Below are 21,719 nucleotides of genomic sequence, written 5' to 3'. Positions count from 1 at the left end.
AATTCGACTGAGTGAATGGAAGGAGGCTGCGGGCAGCGCAGTGCAGCGCCTGTACGCGCGCGACACTCCCCCGGCTCCGCCAGCGCGCTGTTTACAGACCTGCCCCCTCCTGCACAGTGTCAGCGCTGCCCGCGCTCTCCTTGTAAGGCGAGGGGCCAGCTCACCCGAGAGAGCCTCCCCTCTTTCCTGTTTCCACTCCTGGCACCAGGGAAGTCAAACAAAGACTAATCCCCCCCGCGTCAGCCTGCAGCCTGCCGGGGGCCCCGCGGCTCGGCCCCTCAGCCCTGTGTGGAAGAGCAGCTGCAGCAGGGAAGGAGACCAGCGGGGACGGGGGTCTGAAGCGGCCCCCAGCTCCAGCCTGTTAATGAGCGCGAGCCCCGCGTGTGGGCCAGTATCCCAGGGTTCGGGCACACCACTGTGGACCTGGGGGAGACGCCAGCTCTGCTTTGCAGGCGGTACCGGGCTCAGCCTGGCGTACAGTGCTTGCACTGACACTGAGAAGAGCCTTTGCAGTGATTCTGCAAACTGTCCACCCGAAGACGTCCTTCAGCGCTCAGCCTAGAGGACACAGATCATTGCCCGGCGTGATGCAGGTTTCCTGCAGTTCAGTCCCTTCCTCCCCCTGACAGTGTCTGCTGCAGACTGGCCACCAGGTGGGACCAGCCCCTACTGCAAATGTATTTGTCCCACAATTGTATCCAAAGAGACTTACATTTGCACCCATTTATACAGATGGGCATTTCACTGCAACAATTCAGGACTAGTACCTCGCTCAAGGGCACGACACCAGTGTCTCACCTGGGATTTGAACCCACAACCCTGACCGCTGTGTCACTTTGAGGACAGACAGAGTCCCAGTTCCTCGGGATGAGAACAGCTGGTCCCTATCGAGGAGGTGCTGGGCGTAAGAGCAGTCTCACAAGGAATACAAACAACCAGGGGTGAAGTGTAGGGAAACTTGTTTGTCCAGCGCTCAGCCACAGTACAACTGGCTCAATCTGCTTGCCTGGGGCTGCAGGACGAGGGGGATGGAGCCCCCTGCAGAGGGAGGAGAGACGGGGTGAGAGGGGGAGCAGGAGGGATGCAGGAGACACATGCAAAGGAGAAAAGGGCACTTACGTAGCGTATTTATTGCTTATAGATAAGAAAAGATGTCAGGAATGATTATGATTTAGGAGAGCTGAAGGACAGCTGAGGCCAGTTGGATGTGGCTAGTGTCATCCCTCCCGAACTCTGAATTGTCAGTTCGACGTTTTGATCAAAGTGGTTCTTGCAATTGCCTTGATCGCTGAGGTGTCAATAATCGGATTAGACCTGCAGGGCTCAGTCCAGCGCTGGTCTGAGATCAGGTGTCTTCACGGGTGCTAGTCCCAGCAGAGGGACACTGCAGGCGCATATTCTGTGCACCGCTAGGAAGGATGAACTAACACATCGCTGCCCCTGCCCATTTTACAGCTGGACAAACAGCCCCATCATTACTGCTGCAGGCTGGAACTCTTGTTACAGAAGGGTGCAGGAATCAGAAGTATAATTACCAATTTTAATGACTAGTTGCTCCGTCTTTAGCACATTACTGAAGCAGCAGGTGGATCGTACTGAGATTTGTCAGCTAGGGAAAAAAAACAGCCACAGTAACTGCTGAAGCCTGTGCCAGACAGTGGCAGACCTCCAGGCATTATTACAGTCATAAAGGACGGCTAATCTCCTGGCACCCAGCTGGGAATAAGAAAGGACAGAGGAGTGTGTTATCATTCACTTTTATTTAGCTAGTTTAGGCAGCGCCTTCAATCACTCTGACTAATAAGGTATACAGCAAGCGACTTACAGAAGTGGAATATTCACAGCGAGAGAAGCCCTGCAGGAGTTTATACAGTGATGGGGTGCCAACACTTGCTGACCACACACAACGCCTCCTACTGGAAAAGGCCATGTGCTTCCAAATGGGCTGCCGTCACACCTCACTCACAGAACGCCAACGCCTGGAAGCCCTGTGCTGGATTGCTCTTGGTGGCAGGTCAAATAAACCCTGAACGCTCCCTGCTCAGGGTAACAGCTCGCTCTGTTTCTCAAGAGCTAATGGATCCGAGGACCTCTTCAAAGTAACCAGATCATCGGCGACAACTACATGGCTGGGTAGCTTGTTTCATACCCCCACCACCCTTTGTGTAAAGCTATCCCCCCCCCCGTTCTCAGATTTAAATGCACCTCCACAGTGATTGGACTTGGTTCCTTTTTCATTCTGGAGAAGTCTGCTGGATGGAATTTTAAGATGCAACTTTGAATCAGCCCCCCTGGCAGTTTTCTCTGTTCAAGACTAAGGAGATTTCATTATTAGCTTGGCATAAAGGCAATCACAGTACTAGGGGTCCTTAGTAGTTCAATCTATATGACTGCACATTCAGAGAGCAGGTTAGACTGCCATTGGATGGCGATGATGAGGACAGGGTTAGATTTGACCAGGGTATTCTCAGGTTGATTGATCACATGCAGCCCCTGGTAGCCAGTCAGGTGCTATGAGCCTGGAGAGAGCTGAGAGCTGAGAGCTGCACCTGTCTGCACCTCTGAAGCTCTCCCTCTGAGGGATTAAGACCTGGATGAGACGCAGATGTCTTTCTCCGGTCCAGATCCTGCAGGTGTTCTCCCGGATCACGACACTGGCCAGCTGTGGCTGGGATTCCCCCAAGCATCTCTACCTCGTAGTTTGATGAGCACCTGTTTAATTCTAGCCCGAGGAACACTCTATGTGGAGTTTGCATGTTGTCTCAGGGTCTACATGGATGTTCTCTGGGTGCTCCGGTTTCCTGCCACCTCCCAAAGATATGCAGGCTGGGTTACTTAGTGTCTTTAAATTCTGGGGGGACTCTTTAAATCCTTTGTGTCATTCTAATCTGCAGAGCATCCACACTCTGTAATTAATTATCCCATCCAGGGGGCAGTCCTGCCCTGTGCTCTGTGCTGCTGGGATGGGTTCAGGGATGTGCTGACCCTCACCAGGAAACAGCAGCTGAATGATGATGGAACCCCTCAGGAATCGCGGTTTTGTGATCATGTGCAACCGGCTCACTGTAAGGAAACATTGCAACGCATTAACAGACTGAGCATACAGCCTTAACAGCGAGCTAGACATATTTCAGGTGGGGAGCTGCGTCAGCATGCGTAGTCTGCAAAGGAACAAGTAACAGGTTTATTCCAGGCTGAAGAGAAGAGAGAAAACACAACGTTTCAGCTATGAAGCCTTCTTCAGGTGTGAGGGTTCTTCTTCAAGCTCACACCTGAAGAAGGCTTCGCAGCCGAAACGTTGTGTTTTCTCTCTTCTCTTCAGCAGGGAATAAACCTACTGTATTCATCCCGTGCTAGAAATACGCTCGCTGCAAAATGACGGTCTGCCGCTAGGGGGCAGCAAATTGAAAAGTGAAGAGCAGAAGCTGCTGTTTCTTCCAAGAACACCTACGCAGGCCCTCCGCGGCGCCGCTGCTGAAAGCCCCGCTGTCTCCTGCTCCGTGTTGCAGCTGAGCGCCCAGTTCTTTACACAGAAGCCTCCACTGAAATAACAATTTGCTTAACCAGACAGGGTGTTGTTGTTAAAGAATCACACGCAGCTGTTAAAATGCGGCACACTTCAAGGTAATGCAATTGCGGTCTATGCATTTTTTAAATAAATACTAACAGCATAAGGAAACGAGGGTGGTGCAGATGTAGCCATTCAAGATGCGCGGGATTGGAGCTTCAGGCGGCCGCGGCACGTGATTCGCCGGCCAAAGTGATCGACAGGTGGCGCTCGTAGTGCATTTTTTTTTGTGAGGTGCTTCTGTAACCAATAAAAAGTCTTTGTAAAGCCGTGTTTGCAGCTTGTATGTGCGTATTTTCTCTGATAAGCGGTGTCGGTGGGGCTACTGCTGAGCTATAGCGCTAGCCCGTTTCAAACGGTGAGGACCCCATGGTCCTTCTATGGGCGGCGGGGGTTTTTGTGGGCCGCCAGCTGGAACAGGTTGGGAACCTCTGGAACAGACACTTTTGCTTGGGTGATAGGAATTGAATTTTCAGTAGCATGCCCCCGTCTTGTCGTTGTTTGTCGCGCTTTAACATAAGGCAATCAGCAATCGATCACACAGCGTGATGCCGTATGGTTTTAAAACCGCTGCAGTACAGGTTGTGGGAAAGACATTTATGTGTACTGTATCAAAGTGAACCCCGGTCACAGCGCCCTACATTACAGAGTATTTCCCACAGCCCGTGCTGTGCATCACGCTGTATGCGTGTGGCACGTCTTGGTTCCAGTTTTAAAACTACAGTACGGAAAAACGAGTGTTTTAAAAAACAGGACGTTTGATTGCTGGTTGCCTTATGTTTCTTTCATAAACTATACCTAATTTTTAATTCGTTTAATATTTAACATGCTGTAATGCACAGCTGAAAATTAATAAAAGTCTGAACAGTGTACAATTCTATAAAAGCAAAAAGATTGACCCTTAGCATTGAGCGGGATTCGAAACCAAGGCGTTTTCCAGCCACGGCCCAGATGCTCCACACGCCACGTTAAGCTTTCACTGCGCTACCTGGCGGTTTTACGAAGTAGTACATCCTGATAGCTGGATCTGTACGGTGACACAGCGGTGAGCACCGCTGAGGCCCTGGGTTCAATTCAGGACCTGAGTTTTTGTCTGTGTGGAGTATCTGTATGGTCTCCCCATGGTTGTGTGGGTTTCCTCTGGGTGCTCCAGTTTCCTCCCGCGATCCAAGGACACGATGGTGGGTTGATGGGCTTCTGGTGTGTCTGTGTGCCCTGTGACGGACAGGCGTCTTGTGCCTGAATTGGAAAAAGTGGTAAGAAAATGCAGGGATAAGGAAACTACTGCTCCGGTGACGGTGACGTGAGCAATTCAGTTTCGGGCGAGCCTGCTGTGAGCTGGTCCTGACCTGCAGAGAGGCGAGAGCGCTTGTCTTTGCCACCCTCTCGCGAGCGCGCTGGACTGGAGGGCCCGACCTCTGCACGCGTGCCAGGCCATCGCCGCGCAGACAGAGGGACGCGCTGCCCACTTGTGGGGTTCACCCCTCTCCTCCCTGGCACTGCTGCGCTGGAAGCCTGCGTGTGAGGCACCCAGGGCCATCATGCAAGCTGTCACTGCACTGATACTCTGGCAAAGTAAATAAATAGTGCTGAAGGTATTCTGAAAACAGATCGCCTCGTGTGCTGTGAACAGTTCTATGCCAGTAGTGAAACAGATCTGTTGCCTGTGCTGCCTATGTATAGCTCATGTAGGCAGGAGGAAAACAAGGGTATACACAGTAGTGTGTACAGCAGAACAGTCCAGTCCCGATCCTGGGGGGCCGGTTGCAGGTTTTCATTCCAACTCAGCTCTTCATGAGCTAAACCAGCTGGTTACTGGTTTTGCTGGACCAATTCAAACAGCTTCTCTCAGCTCTTCTGATGCTGCTGCTTTAAACAGACCCTCCTGCGGGCTACTACAATGAGCACTCTGCAGCACCAGGACTACAGTAGATCCCCCTGGTAGGTGGTATATAGACTGTAGCTATAAGCGCTGTATCATACACCCATCAAAGAATCCTTCCTCCCGTTTGTTTTCCTCCAGAACATCTGACCAGCTCACATATAACAGTGTCAGTCTTATCTGGTCCCCTTAAGCCACAGAAAAAGGTTCATTCCTGAAGACAGCTCCTCAGCCGAAGCTGTGTGAATCTTTTCTTTACCTCTCAGCAGGGAATGAACACTTCCCCATCCCTTTGCAGCTACTCTGAAACAGATCCCTGCTCGAATGTACATGTAACTTTATCGCCCATCCAAAAGAGTGGACATTTGCTATTGGTGTCACCATACAAAACTACATAGAAAGCTCTTTTTAAAAACTCTTAATAAGGAAATTATAATAATTCTTAATTTTCCTTGGCTTAAGTGGTGACAGAGATTCAAAGGTACCTACGAACCTACCCCAGGAAATATGAAGTTTTGCATATAGGTAAGAAAAATGAAGGACAACATTTCAGCATAGGGCCCAGAGCACTAGGAATCAGACAGTGGGAAAAGAACCGAGGTCATAAATTCATCCATGCCATGATTCATTCACTATATGCAATTACACAATGAAGTCAACCAGAGCATGAAGCTGCACAGTACAGACGGTAGAGTATAAATGAGGGGAGGTTCTGATGAGGTCTTCCGTATCCAGCTCAGTCATCACTTTATCAAAGAGCTCAAGAATCAATCCGGAGAGGAGCAGCAGGACTCAAGGAGGTGGGTCATGAGGATGGGAAAAAACTCAGTCTCTTCAGTCTCTTCAGCATTCTGGAGGGAGCTCGTAAGGCTGATCTCAGGATAACTGGAGCCTGTTAAAAGTCAAGTCAGCACTAATATTAGAAAATATGCTTTTATACATAGCACTTTAAAGCACAGAAAGCATCACTGGGTCACATAGTGGAGGAGGAGACTCTGGGAGGCTTGGCTCTCCAGTAGAGACAGTGGTAATCATTTTGTCTCTTCTCTGGTACCATCTTATACCCTTTCCTACATCCTGACTCTGGTGACGAGGGCCTGAAGGACACATTTCCACTGCTGAACTGTGTAGCAGCACAGCAAGGACATACAGCAGACAAACAAAAAAAACAGGTAAGAACCCAAAACAGAGAAGGTGCCAGGATGTCCTGTGCTGGGAGGGTTTGCAGGGAATGTCCAGAAGCAAGAGGTCTGACTTGTGCTTGTCTTAATTTAGCCCAAGTGCCTCATCTGAAAAGGTCTCACGTTCCTCACACGCCGTTCAAAAATAAGACATCCTGGAAAACCTGTATCCCGGGAGGAACTCGTGACCTGGGCCAGTGGCCGTGATTGGAGGGGAGTCAGTCCAGGTATTTTTATTCCAGCAAACCTGGCGGGCTGATCGGGGCATGAAGTATCACATGCAGGAAACCAATATCATCGGCATGTGTGACAAACCTGAGGTCCATCCAGGATCGTAAGAAGCAGAGGCAGACCAGGCGGCTCCTGCCAGAGAACCGGCTCATCGGACAGATCCTCTGTGGAGGGGCATCTCCTTCACCTGGTGACCTGGGGAGCCTGGAACACAAGTGTGGCACACGCAGTGCCTGGCAGGGCTTTCAGTGCTCCAACCCTGTTCCTTCTGTACAGGCTGAGTGCAGAGGACAAGAGGCCAGCTGCCACTGCAGAGCCGCTGACACAGGACTGCGGGGGACAGTGGGGTGTGTCTGTGACAGACCTGGGGCTCAGTGGGGACAGTGGGGTGTGTCTGTGGCAGGCCTGGGGCTCAGTGGGGACAGTGGGGTCTGTCTGTGGCAGGCCTGGGGCTCAGTGGGGACAGTGGGGTGTGTCTGTGGCAGGTCTGGGGCTCAGTGAGGACAGTGGGGTGTGTCTGTGGCAGACCTGGGGCTCAGTGGGGACAGTGGGGTCTGTCTGTGGCAGGCCTGGGGCTCAGTGGGGACAGTGGGGTCTGTCTGTGGCAGGCCTGGGGCTCAGTGGGGACAGTGGGGTGTGTCTGACAGGCCTGGGGCTCAGTGGGGACAGTGGGGTCTGTCTGTGGCAGGCCTGGGGCTCAGTGGGGACAGTGGGGTGTGTCTGACAGGCCTGGGGCTCAGTGGGGACAGTGGGGTGTGTCTGACAGGCCTGGGGCTCAGTGGGGACAGTGGGGTGTGTCTGTGACAGGCCTGGGGCTCAGTGGGGACAGTGGGGTGTGTCTGTGGCAGGTCTGGGGCTCAGTGGGGACAGTGGGGTGTGTCTGTGGCAGGCCTGGGGCTCAGTGGGGACAGTGGGGTGTGTCTGTGGCAGGTCTGGGGCTCAGTGAGGACAGTGGGGTGTGTCTGTGGCAGGCCTGGGGCTCATTCATTGGACCAGTGTGACAGCTTTCCCCAGGTCTTTCCCATGTGCTGGAGATGCAAGAGAGCAGTCTGTCGTGTGCCTGAAGTCCCTGGGCTAGCGCTGTGCACTTGGACACGATGAAGGACATGGGCCTCAGAGGCTCGAAACAGCTGTGGAAGACAGGCCGAACTCCACACTGACAGAGCTCAGCTTCTTGATGTTCTTAAACACACTGTTCCTATAGGGCTGCTGGGTTTCACTCCTGCTGGGCTGCTGGCTGCTTCACTGCAGCACAAACTGGTTGAACGGTGACTTGACTGTTTTCTGAACACCGGGCTTCACCGTTATTCCTAAAACTGTAAACTTTGCAGTGATGGGTTCAATCCATTAAGCTGTAGATTGCAAAATATTCAGAAACATTTTTAGGTAAACCCCAATCATTTCAAGAGCTTAGAGCAATGTTAAGCAGCTGGAGGTGCTGGAGGGCACCCCCAGACCCAGGATTGGGGAGTACGGGTGTCCATCACAGGTCCCAGGAATGCTGGAGTGATTTGTGCTCAAGGCGCCTGGCACAGGAGGCTGGAGAGCCAGGGCTTGAGAGGGCTGGCCTGGAGTGTCTATTTTCAAGCTGCCTTGTGCTTGTAAATCTTCCCAGGCAGCTGCTGTAAAGTCACGGGGCCTTTCTGGACTAAAGTTAGAGAGCGCGAACGTGTGCAGGGAGTCGTAGCAGCTCCTCCGCCCCGCCCAGGGACACGAGAGGCAGTGCTCCTCGCCGATTCCTCCAGCTCCGCACGCTCCGCAGAAACGCGCAAATAATAAAGCCTTTTTCACACTGAGAGGATGGCGATCGTTCTCCACAGAGACCAGGAATGTGGCAGCTGCCTGCAGACGCACTGCCGGCGTCAAAGAAGACATGCAAAAGTCCAATACAGGACGACATCAGAATGGCAGCTGGCAAATAACAACCCCACGCCACTTTGCAGGAGCGGTCAGATTGTCACAGATTAGAAAAAGGACCCTCCCTGTCTTATAGCTGACTTGCCTCTGCCAGACAGAATCAATGACTTTGATTGTACTGTAGGCTGGAATAACAGAGGCTCTTTAATGATGATGATAGCTCACGCATGCTGATGACCTCCTCAGACTCTACTGCCTCATTGCTCTCGCTGCTTCTCCTTGCCTCCAGCCCACACCAGCACACACTCCGCTCTCCCTCGGCAGCCTCCCCGAATTATCAAAGACCTGCGAGGCAGAGCTGCAGAACAGCTGCTGGGCCCGACCCGGTCCGGGTGCCCGAGCCCTGGTGCTCACCGAAATGTCTAATCAGACTCTCCTCGTCAGTGTGAGATCCCTGCCTGCTTTAAATTCTCCCTTAGTGTCCCTGTATCAAAGAAGGACAAAACAGCTCGTCTTACTGATTATCGACCAGTTGCTTTTACCTCAGTCATAATGAAGATTTCCAAACATATGATACTGCATTATCTCAAAACTATTACAGATTCACATCTCGATCCTCAACAGTTTGCATCCAGGACTAACAGCAGTGGCTGATGCTGTTAACACGGGCCTTCGCTACATAACACGTTGTGCAACGTCTAGAATTCTCAGGCGCCTGTGTGAAATGATTCTTTCGTGTGGGTTTTAAAGGGGAGCTGCAAGGCTATTTTCAAATGTCAGGGTTGGAAAGAACCAGCACTGATGAGCGCATTTCAAACCGCAATGAAAGTAAAATGCACACAGTAACCTGTAAAACCTCCAATTCAACATAATAAAATAGACTATATTTCAGGGTATGTGCAGCGCCTGCAATTCAGAACAAGGCAACAAAACGTGTGTGTTGTGGCCCTCTCATTGTAAACAGGCTTGTGAATACTTCTCTTTTAATCCAATAGAAATCTTGACTTTGAGACAGTTTTTCCCAGAAATGCTACTTACTTGTTAACTCTGCATGCAGATCACATTGGAACATTTCTGCAGTGAAATGTCTGCTGCACAAATTGTGCTTATTCGCTCATACAGTGACTAGTGAGCAGGAAGGGCCGCGTCAAGTCACAGTTCGTAGGAACGCGAATGCAAGTTTGTGACAACATGGCCGCTTACAGTAAAAAAAAAAACAAACAAGAGCAAGAAGAACAAGTACACTGGGAAGAACAAGAAGAGCAAGACAAACAGAAGGAAAGAGACCAAGGGCCAGAACAGCAAAGACAAGAACAAGAAGAACGAAGGGGAGAATAGCGAGAACGAGAAAAACAAGAGCACAAGAACAAGAGCTACACCAAGAAGAGCAAGTACAAGAACATCAGGCTGCTGAGTCTAGTGGGGCTCCAGGACCCAAGAGCCAGCTGCCTGGGTTCTGAAGAGCCAAGGGGTCCTCAGGCTCTGTTCTGCACCCATCAGAACCCAGCTGGACCCGTTGTTGGTGTGGAGGTTAAAGTGATACTGACTGAAGAGTCCTGTAGGAACTGAGGGACTGGACTCTGTGGTGCAAGAGAGCCACACAGGAGACGGGACTATTTCAGATGTGTCCACGCCCCGTCTTGCCTCCCACTTCCACTGCAGACACACTTCTCCTGCCCGGCTCTCCCCCCACCCTGCCCATCCCCAAGCTGGGGCCCACTGCTTCCCCGACACGGCCCATCTTTATTCCAGCACTTCGGCACGGTGATTGCTGCAGAAATGTGCTGCGCAGAATATAAATAAAAGAACCAAGAATCTGTATGACAAGACAAGCAAAAGGTGACACAAAGGGCATCTGTAAAAAACCTCTCAGCAGCTGTAAAGCAGTTTATTAATAGAAGCTCTCTCGGGCACTGCAAGCCCAGACCAGAGCTTGCTCTCTGCTCGGCGCATCAGATAAGGCTTCGATGCAAAAAAAAATGCAGGAGCAGACAGGAGGGAAGTGTACTGCATGAAAGGATGTGACAGGCGCAGGGAAGGTCTTAGGCTTCAACCTCATTCCAAACTCCTGGAGCTGATTTGGAAATCTGTGACATGATGAAGCAGAAAGCTGAAAGCTGGCGGATGGAGCCTTGGTTTCTCTTAAAACTGTAACAGGGCTCTTTTAAAAGAACAGGTTGCCATTTATAGGAAAATCGATTCTCTTTGCTAATGTTGTAAACTAGACCTGACAGAGCAAGTCCGATGTAGAGCTAACCCTCCTACGCACACACGCGCACACACGCAAACACACACGCACATGTGCATGCAGACACAAATGCACACGCAGTCACATACCACCAGCAGGCGTCTTGTTCAATATGACTACAGTTCCTGTCTTGTCAAGAAATTAATGGAATACAAAAGGAAAACCGCGAACAAAAATCTTCTGCTCGAGCACTTTACTGCCCTAGTAAATTGAAAACGGTATCTCTGTGGGACTAGTCTATTCACTCAGTGTGCGGTGAAACAGTCCAGTAAGCCAAGGCTTACAAAACCAAGGGTTTCAATTTGAAAATCTCTGTTAACTCCTGTTCCCTCTCTGCAAATGAATGCAATGGGGGGTCATTATGCAGTCAGGAAGCAGCAATGTTCTTGCACTGCTCAGCAAACCATAAAAAATGATGGGAGGGGCAGCATTTTCACAGAGCTACAGCACCAAACAGCAAACAGCAAAGACGATAATTTCATCAGCACTCCATTGTGAATTAGATCCAATTAAACTAGATAAACACAACTGAATTAAATACATTCTAGGCAGAAAATTGTATCAACAGATTGACTTAAGCTGAGTGTATTTATTTCTGGCATTTTTGCCATTCATTTAGGGAAAACCACATCAAAGGCACAAAAAGCAATTATTTACATCTCGGCTTTTAGTTCCTCTTTTCTTTTTAATCTTTAAGTACTTAGAATGAGAAAGAAGAGAATTTAAAGCAGAAAGACTATCAGCCGTCGTGACGATGACGGAAGCTGGCTTGTCTGCTGTGTGATTTAGAGTGGACAGGGCAGTTCGGACAGCCTGGTGGGCTGGAAGGAAGTGGGCAGGCTGGGAGGAGACACAGAGAGAGGAAGAGTGAAAAAAAGAGGAAACAGAATGGAAGAGAGGAGAGAGACAGAGAGTGAAAGTCAAGAAACTAGGCATCAAAGGTAGACGTGACTGCTCAGAGAGGACAGCCTAGGTGACCACAGCCTGGACACGGAAACTGGACACAGGTGGGCATGCCTGGCTGCCCATAGAGAACAGGCTCAATGACCAGAGCTTGGCCATACAAACAGGGCGACTCAGGCAGACCTGGCTGCCCAGTGAGTACAGGCTCAGTGACTACAGCCTGGCCACAGACTGCCCAGAGAAAACAGGCTTAACCATAGCCTGGCCATGGAAACTGGACACAGGCTGATCTGGCTGCCCATAGAGGACAGGCTGTGATCCCACTGTCAGCAGGGAGAAGCAGAGATAGAGATGCACTTTCTGCTGCACAGCAAGAAAGGCTCTAGGATTAGATACTGTTTCCTAAAATAACAAATCAAATCCAAGAATTCCCACAGCTGTCAGAATCAGAATCCAATTAGAATTTGAAAGAAATGAAAAAGAGACAGAGAGAGATAAAGAGGGAGGGGGGATAGAGAGGGATGAGTCAGAGACAGGGCCAGTAATCTTATTAAGATCCCCCAAAAATCCTCAGATAAGAAACTGCAATATTTTCCTAAACTCTGTTTTGCACTGTTTCTGCTCCACTGTGTAAGTCAGAGACAAAGGCTGCTTGTGCTGAAACGTCACATTATTTTTGGTTGCTGTCGTCTGCATCTGGCTCACGTGTTTTATACTGTAATTGCCCGATGAACACGCGGACCTGTGTGTTTTCCGCAATTGTCTTAGCAAGTCGAGGGCAAGCCAGCAACAAACAAGTGGACTGAAAAATAAAAACCTAATTCCTTAAATGGCTACGGAAGCAGAGATGAGAAAATGAAGGCATACTGGCTCAAACGCAATGGATGAAAGAAACGTCCATGAGAGGTTATCACACGGTATACCACAAACACCACACAGGAGAGACAGACCTTTTCAAGTCTGTACCGAAACCTGCAGGAAGGAATGAAACTGTCCTCCCCTGCTCTCTTCTTAGCCCGTGTAGCGCTACTGGCGCGGTGTGAACAGCTGGGCTGGGCCGACCCAAGCCGAGCCGAGCCAGCTGCGCTTGTCGGACGAGTTAAGTGAAGGTTTATTCCAGGCTGAATAGAGAAGAAAAGAAACACAACGTTTCGGCCGTGGAGCCTTAAATTGCGCAGTACCAGCCGACTGGTCACCAGGTGCCTGGCGTTTCACTTTGAAGGCGATCGGGAGAAGAGTCGGAGACTCCGAGTTCAGATGGACAGTAGGGCGCTACTTTCCAGCTGGGTGGTGTTTATGAAATAATAATAATAATAATAATAATTGCTTACACTTATATAGCGCTTTTCTGGACACTCCACTCAAAGCGCTTTACAGGTAATGGGGACTCCTCTCCACCACCACCATGCTTTAAATGCTTTAAATAAACACCACACAAATACGTCTGCAACCAGGCTGTCTGAAATACCCCCCGGCAGGACTGATTTCACACGAGAAAACGAGTTAAAGATGCGACGCCGTAGCTAGTTTTTATTGGTCCAGTACAGATTCAATGACACGCAGAAATCTGGATCTGCAGTCCTGAATGCGTGGAAAAGCAAAAAACAGTTCAGTTCAAAAAACACTTTTTTGAAGTGTGACGGTTATACGTTAAACGGCATTTTACAGATCTTCGCCGTAGCTAGTTTGTTTTCGATGTCAAAAAGAGCTCCACGTTTATTAGAACGGAGCCCCCCCCAAGCGGCGCAGAACAGTGACGTCACTCCCCCCCGCGGGGCAGCTCGAGGAGGCACGGCCGTCGTTCGGGCAGCCAACCAGCAGGGGGCGGTGGCGCGAGCGCCGCCGACGTCACTACGAGCCACTCGCGTGCCTCCCGCGGATTTTGCGATTCGGAGATTTTTTCTGACTCTTTCAGCCCGTCAAAGGTACTGAATTTGGAGATATTCCCTTCTGTCTCGAAGCAGCTATCGAGGGAGATTCACCCTGGAGACTCACCTCCACGGCCTTGCTTGTAAAGAGGGGGCACGCAGGCAGCACTGTGCGCTCCACTCTTAGGCGTTGAAATCCGCCCCCTGCCTTGTGAATTTCAAACTGCTTTTTTACGATCGACGATACAAGACCACTTTAACGATTAACCAGCAAAAATAACATTAGTGCATCATATTTCTCTCCACAAATTTATGTTTCCACAAACGAGCGCGTGCTCTGCGTTGTCATTGGCAACCGGGCCTACACGCTGCTGCCGCGCACAGTACCGGTCAAACGGAGTCGTTTTTAAAAATATCGGGACTAAAGACACAAGATTGATAAAAGGTACTATATATATTTCAAAATACATTCTGGGGTTATTTAAACAGTTTTAAAAATGTAACGGGTTGAAAAAAAGTACGCAACAGATGCACACTTCTTATGTTACGGAAGAAAATCTTTGTACTTCCTTGTTGAGAAGTTTTATATTACTATATTATTACATATTTTTTATGAAGGGATACTGATATGGTAGTTAACACTGCTTCAGGCTTCCTGAACTATATCCAGTATCTGACAAAATTAGTTTGCCTGATCCTGCAGCGGGGCTGCTGGTGCATACTGGCTGCAGTGGAGCAGTAGGTGGCGCTCTTAGCTCTGGGCTGGAATTCCCAGCCAATGCCCCAGTAATGTGAAAGGAGACACTGAACAGTAGGAACTGCTGTCCTTCAGATGAAACACTAAACCAAGGTCCTAAAGCCCTGGTCATTAACATTCCTGTTCCAGTGATTTGCAGAAAAATGATTCTTAATTCTGTGCTGTGCAGTGGGGCTGCTGGTGCAGAATGGTAGCTGTGTGTGACCCTGGAGGGGCTGCACTTCGGTATTTGAGGAAGTGAGTCCCCTCCTTTGTGCAAAGGACTTTGAGATGAAAGTGATGTGGAAGCTGCAAAGAATGCAAATGACCTGCAATAACATTACACTTTATGATCATGTGTATTATTAAAGCTCTTTGTGGTTATAATTCCGTGTGTTCTAAACTCACAAAATAAATCATTTCAGCCTACAGGAAAATGATTATAAATGTTATTAAAATGCAAAACCATTCCCTTCAGGTACAAAGTAGAAATTATTCTGATTTAATACATATTGGTTAAAGAAAAGGGTTGGCACGTTAGCACTGGCTTACAGTGCTAGAGCCCTGGGTTGGACTCCTGGGGTGCTGTCTGTATGTCCTACCCTTGTTCAGGTGGGTTTGTTCTGCGTGCTCTGGTCTCCTCCCACAGTCCAAGGACATACTGGTGGGTTAATTCGCTTGTGGGAAAATAGGAAAATAGGTGTGTGTGTCTGTTTGTGTGCCCTGCGATGGACTGCAGTCCTGTGCAGGGTGTACCTTGCCTTGTACATTGTACATTGCTTGCAGGGATGGGCCATGTATGACCCTGTATCTGTGACCCTGTTTTTGATAAAGCAGTTAGAAATTGGAGGGATGAGTGAAAAGAAAAAGAAAGAAAAGAAAATTCAGCAACCGGGCTGTGATTTCTGTCTATTTCAGGTACTGGAATTGCTCCGGTCATGCAGATTGACCTGGAATCAAAGATCACCTGACCAGGAGCAAGTCATTTTTTTAAACGGTAACTTCTGAATGCAGTTTGTTTTTGTTGATCTCACTTTGAATGTGGATTGATCTTATAATGAAAACCTGCCCTGGTCTTCAGGAACCACGTGTGTGCAGGTTAAAAACGTGACATTAAATTGTATTGAGCAACCTACACAGGTGGCCTTGAATTTGGCAGGGAGAACAATATGGTGCTCACTGTACACTAGAGAGCCGAAGGGCTTAGATTTAGTTGATGGTTAAAACATTTTGACGTCTTTTTTAATTACAGGCAACATAAATAATTATGGTCACAGCACATCTTTAAATTATCTGCAGCTGCAGTCATGGAATCTGGTCGCTCTGTCTGCACTTATTCTTTGTAAAGTTCTTCTTTTGTTTATAAGGGCTTTGAGTGGGTGACTTTCAACTGGCTTTTGTCTTCAAGCAGTCTTGTGCTTTCTGTTGTCTCGTGGCGAGGCAGTTAGTTCATGTCAATAGTTTCCGTAGCTGAAAGAGGATCTGCTGTGACAGGAAGGCTAATGGTGACTAGAGACCAGCATGGTCTGGAAGAGTGTGTATTAGGAACTTCGCACATGTATAGTGCAAACGTTCGGAAACACGTCACACAGACTGGTGATGAGTATTTTTAGACTCACTGATGTTTTTATTAGTGAACGGATAACCATCTTGCCTGATTGCAGACATTGAAGGTACTCTTTAATTGCAAAAACACCTTCCCAGCTTCCCTGTCTTAAGATGTTATTGCAGTTCACCCTGCAGTTGTAGATGTAGTACTTTTATATCAGACTGAAACACCTGCACGATTTTGGGCACAAATCATTGAAATTTTGCTCACGCCTCGAAAAATCTGCCGAGTGAGCTGAAACTGCCCACCTTCTCGTCCTTTCTCTCAGTCGTGCGATTCAATCTTTTCCACCTGACACTTGCACTGGTGAGCACTGCCCTGTCCTGTCCTATTATTTACAGTACATCTTGCTAATTGCTCTTTTCTCTCTCTCTCATCTGTTGCAGCGATTGTTTAAGCCTCTTGGCCAGGTCGTCACTGTAGATGAGAATCTGTCAGCTGACTGAAATTATTTAACTACTGAATGGGTTAAATAAAGGCTGATTAGTTTAACCGAGTAGGAATACAGTTCATCACATCCTCCTTTTACTAGGAAAGAGTGGGAGTGGATGCCTGTGCTGCCTCATATCTCTGTTCAGAGTACTTGCATTTTCAATATGTTGCATTCTTAGAATGCAAATTTATCTTTTTTGTGTAAGGTTTAAGGTTTTTAATGCAATATTTTGCTATTGTAAGGAATTTGTTTCCTTGTGAAAGGAGGATAAATGTACCCAGCATCACACATTTGAGAGAACATATTTACCAGTGTCTGTATACTGTAATGATCTAAAAGAGCAGACAGCTGTTTGGGGATGCACAAGTATTGTCTCCAGTCTCTTTGTATGTTTTGGGTAAAGACTGTCAAAGTAATTCAAAGTACAGCTGTGCTCAGAAGATCAAACGTATTTATAATGATTTATAAGGCAATACACACATATATACTGTATATACAGTAGCACCCCCCAAATATGTAGCTTTCCTAGTAAAACGGTGAAACATTGAGATATGATTTAATCCTGACTCATTAGTGTTTGTAGTGCATTACAAAATAGAGAGATAGGGACTCAAAGTTATTAACTATCTATGGATTATAGTTAAGTAGTGTGAACAATATTGTTCCTTTCACCACAGTTTCCCTGTGACATTTCCAAGGCTTTAACAGTACTTTACATTCCATGTATTAAATGTTTTCACAAACTGTTTTTTGTACATAAAGATATACTGTACTGTATGTGTTGTAAAGTGAGATGCATTTAAAACCCTACAAATGAGTATTGGAATGAATTGCGCTCATGGAGTTTTTAATACCTCCCAGTGTATATACTGTATATTTCTGAAAGAGTGTCAACTTCATTCCGTAAAAGGTATTTTGGAGCAACTTTTTGCAAAACACAGTGCATTTAACTTGCTTTGTGCGATCTCTACAGTAATTATTCTGTTGGTCCAATGACGATCCTTTTCTTCGGTACTTCTATTTTTTGTTGTACTTGGCAGCTATAGAGCTAGAATCAGTTATTGGTCATGGGATATACCTCATACTTAAAGGATTCCATAACGAACCCCTTTTCAGAACTCTTTGTTAAGAGCCTTGCCAATCTCCACACTCGGACATGCTGTCAAGTAAGATGCTGTATATGCGTGTCAATGGTAATGTGCTACCTGTTGTCACATCATATTCCTAGAGCTACATCCATGGATTGAGTTTCTAGTTTCGGGTTTTTTTTGGAGGAAGGACCTTCGATTGAATCAAAACTCATGTGGCTTCTGTGTGTAAGCTGTGAACCTCTGAACTTGGCTCCTGTCTGGTAGATAAAGAAGCGTTGGAATTTTTTATTGTTACAGTAAGCATGATTCACTCTGGCCCAGATTGCATCCGTTTAGCTTAATTCCGTGCTGGCTGCGCCTCCCTAGGTTCATGAAGGCTGCGCTGGGAGAACTTTGATGTGAAGAATCTCTGTGGTGTATTGTTAAACCCTGAACCCTCTCAGACAATAGGTTAAACGTGTATTCTTTTTCCCTCAGATATCTGCTTCGCTGCAAAGAGTGGGGCATCTGAAATGAGGAAGGGCACAAGCAGCTTGAAGGTAACAGCAAAAGCTTCCTTCATATTTGTCTTCCTAACTGAGAAAAACACTTGAACAACGTCATGAGAAGGGCGAATATGTAGTGTGATGTGTTCCTGGCCACTTGAGCCACGTGGTTCAGGGAGGCAGATTCTGGCCTGCTGCAGACGGGCTGTGTGCTCCTGATTAACAGTGCTGGCTTGTTCCCAGTAATTGATGGAGGATAAGCTCCCCTCCCTCTTGATGTAAGCCAGGTGATTAGTTTACAGGTTTAATAAAGGAACAATCAAGACAGGATGGGCTGGCTGTGGAATGCGCAATGCTAGATTGGATTGTCTGAGAGATCACCTGGGACACGTTGAAGACTCCTCCATTCTTTAATCAAACTCCAAATCTTTCAACTCGTGTAACACCTGGAGGGAGTAAATCTTATTTTAGGAAGAAGAGGCACACCAGTGATTAAATGAACACTTAACTAACTCTACACTTTTTGAGAGTGTTGATTTATGTAGACATAATGATTTACCTTTGTTCTAGATCCTACCAACTGAGTAACAGGATAATAGCAAGAATGTGATGCATTCATCTTTAAAGGGATGAGCCATTTGAATCTTTACATGCAGGCAGGGTGAAAATAAGGCCAAAGGGCAAAATGTTTGTGGCTGCATGTACACTTATGAGAGTGTACTGTGGTAAATTTACTATAGGGTATTTGCTCTTTTCCCATGGGTTTTCTGTACTTACGCTGCTGTAATGCTCTACATGCTGGGGTGTCTAAATCTATATTGAACAAACCACAGTATGTCCAAAATTCGGCAGCCAGAATCCTGACCAGGTCTAGTGCAAGTCTTCACATTACTCCTATCCTTGAGTCCTTGCACTGGCTTCCTGTCAAATTCCGTGTGGACTTTAAAATCCTCATGCTCACCTACTGTATAAGGCTCTGCATGGCTTGGCACCTCAGTACCTGTCTGAACTACTGTCGCCCTACTCCCCACCTCACAACCTTCGCTCTTCTAACTGTCCCCCAAGCCCCCAAGGATATCAGAGAGTCACCTTCTCTAAACTCCTTCACATCCAGACTCAAAACCTTCTTCTTTAGAAGAGCCTTTACTGAACTGGTTCCATTCTTTACCCCTCTGCTCCTACTAGACTTAGTACCACCATCCACGTCCTCCTGTGTGTATTGTAATTGTGTTTTATCTTGTGTATTCTTCTTATTTATTGTTGTTGTCATTCTGTAAAGCGCTTTGAGAAGCCACCTTTAAAGGTGCTATATAAAATAAAGTTTTTTTATCATTATTATTATTCATTACACTAGAATTTGAGAACCTTCTGTGCTCAGTGTTGACTTTGTGTTCCTGTGTCAAAGAGGAAATATGTTCATTTTGGCAAAAAACACAAACGAGACAATTTGCCTCTGCAATAGGACAGAATTATGTTGCTGAGAAAACATTAACTTTATCAAATTTTGTGTTTGTTTCTTGTGGTCCATGTTTAGGGTCTTCGTCAAGCAGTCAAGAGCTTATCAAGAGATGTTACTTTTATTTCCTTTGTGAAGAGATTATTCCAAAACCTGACTGAAAACATATTTAGTTGATTTGAATGTTTATTCATGGAATTGCTGCTGTGTGTTTGAATGCCAGGAAGGATTAATTGTGCCAGACAGTGTGATAAATCACTCATGTCTGTGCTGATAAATTGATCCTATAGGTGGTTTGTGGCGAAATTTCCGAGATGGAACCGTTTTCGTTACTGTAGTACTACGGCTTGCCACAAGAGGGAAACATGGAGTCCTCAATGCGTGTTTTGGCTGAAGCTCTTTTTCTAAAATGGCATACTTTAAATCGATAATTGCTTTGAAAACGAAGCTCTGAGTAATACCTCCGCGCATACAGTGTAAGTGTGTTCTCTTGTCAGCTTTCTTAACCCTTCCCAGTGAAACAGAAGAAAAACTCCAGCCTGTTATTATAAAAATGAATTAAAACCATATGAGTAAACATGGTAAATAAACATCTCTCATGTCCATTGCAATCAAGCATATGGAGAAGATTAAAGTATCTCCTTTACCCCCTGCACCTTTTATACATATGGAAGGGAGGACACCACTTCTCAAAAAGTAAGATAAAGGTTAGAAAGTGTCATGACGTCTTTATGGCACATTGACTTCCACGTTTCCAGGTTATGCTGCAGGACATGACATGTTCACATGACATACACAAGGAGCAGATAGCCCTGCTGCTCCACAACGATAGTAACCCCCTGCTTAGATTCGTAAACCATTATACAAAAAGTGACAGAGCTTTTTCTGTCTACATTTCAGCTATAATACAGCAGCTGAAATTGTAACTGTCACTGACTGCTATCGCTTCATCGTGAATAAAGTCAGTCCCTGTAATCAGAGTTTAATCAATGCCGTCATGTCTTTCATAGTTTGTCAGTCAAATTGGCAATAGAGGTCTCTTCAAAGATACAGTACGATGTCAGCGAACCTTTAAGATTACAACACCGACAGTGGAATTTAACTGCAGAACGGCTTCAAACACTGTTCCTCTCACAGGCTAGCTAGTCTTGTCTACTTTTCTTTGTCAATGAGTCCAATTTAAAGTCTCCCTATCCCCTATGTACAAGAGCTGTTGTAGGATTTAAGACTGGTGCATCTTCCATTCATGGGGACTCTTCACCACTGTTGCCTTAGTATGGTAAAGAAACATTTTGACACACAGTGATATAACTTGGCCGAGGAGCTATTTTTATACGTTGGACTGATACACAATACCCTGTGCAGTAATACCCTCTAGGCTTCACTTGGGGGGAATGAGATTACACTGGCCAGGCGTTGTGGCATGTGAGCCAAGACCTCTTATAGTCCAGCACCAGAATAGTAAGTCTCCAGCACCGAGCTCAGTTCAAGGTAACGTACTGCAGGGATCTTGTACTCTAGGTAATGGTAAAGTGGATGGCTAGACCGGACACAGTGCTAACAGCAACATTACTGTCTTGTGCATTTGCAAGTATAACTAGGTAGCAGTATGTGTTTCTCACAGGCAGAACAGCTTTCAATTTCAGATTTACTCTGGGAACGAGCTCCAGCCATTTGTTCTGAGCTGTGTGGGGATGCAGGTGGAAAAGGTGCTTGTGAGTAGAGGGAGAGCTTTTAATACCCTTCCTGCATCGATATGACATTGAGATCTAGTGGGGGGATTTAAAGGAGGTACAAACATTTCTTTTTTTGCTACTGCTACCAGGGACAGTGGAAGTATTTCTACCACAAATTTATTTTTATATTTCTAGGTCACCAGATGGGTTTTTAAAGTTTTTAATCTGTTCAAATCTATTTAGAATCTGTAACCTAAAAAAAAACTAATTACCCCTGAAGAATAGAATACATCTTCTTTTCTTTCTTCTCCAGTGTTATATTCAAGGAAGCTTTACTCTGTTTAGTCCTCTATTCATGACACGGTTACACAACACACAGCACATACTGTACCTGCGATCTCATTTTAAAGAAATTGGTCTTGTGTTGACAGCAGCACAATCCCTATGTGGACTATTCAAACTACAACAGAGTGCATCTCTGTTCGAATGTCGCAC

General features: G+C 46.9%; 1 protein-coding gene and 1 long non-coding RNA gene across 3 annotated transcripts in view; one reads left to right on the top strand and one right to left on the bottom strand.

Annotated features, from left to right (window-relative positions):
• Window positions 1–1,741: 1,741 nt before the first annotated feature.
• LOC148674042 (uncharacterized) lies at window positions 1,742–5,117 on the bottom strand. Its single transcript, XR_015934017.1, has 2 exons — window positions 4,918–5,117; window positions 1,742–4,807 (listed from the first exon to the last, which is right to left on the bottom strand). It is a non-coding gene; the product is annotated as an uncharacterized LOC148674042 (long non-coding RNA).
• Window positions 5,118–15,392: 10,275 nt separating this feature from the next.
• The window catches only part of slc6a8 (solute carrier family 6 member 8), a 62,367-nt gene continuing 56,040 nt past the window's right edge, over window positions 15,393–21,719 (top strand). Inside the window, exons 1-2 of one of the 2 annotated variants that reach the window (XM_088623781.1) lie at window positions 15,393–15,471; window positions 18,085–18,146. The gene's annotated coding sequence lies outside the window, so the exon portion shown is untranslated. Of the gene's footprint in view, window positions 15,472–18,084; window positions 18,147–20,950; window positions 21,040–21,719 lie in introns of those variants that run through there. The other variant, XM_088623783.1, reaches the window with a different exon arrangement.

This window comes from Lepisosteus platostomus, chromosome 3 (genome assembly GCF_059453375.1).
Source record: "Lepisosteus platostomus isolate fLepPlt1 chromosome 3, fLepPlt1.hap1, whole genome shotgun sequence".
Classification (NCBI taxonomy): domain Eukaryota; kingdom Metazoa; phylum Chordata; class Actinopteri; order Semionotiformes; family Lepisosteidae; genus Lepisosteus; species Lepisosteus platostomus.
Note: the sequence above shows the minus strand (reverse complement) of the source record. Positions and strands in the feature narration are given on the sequence as shown.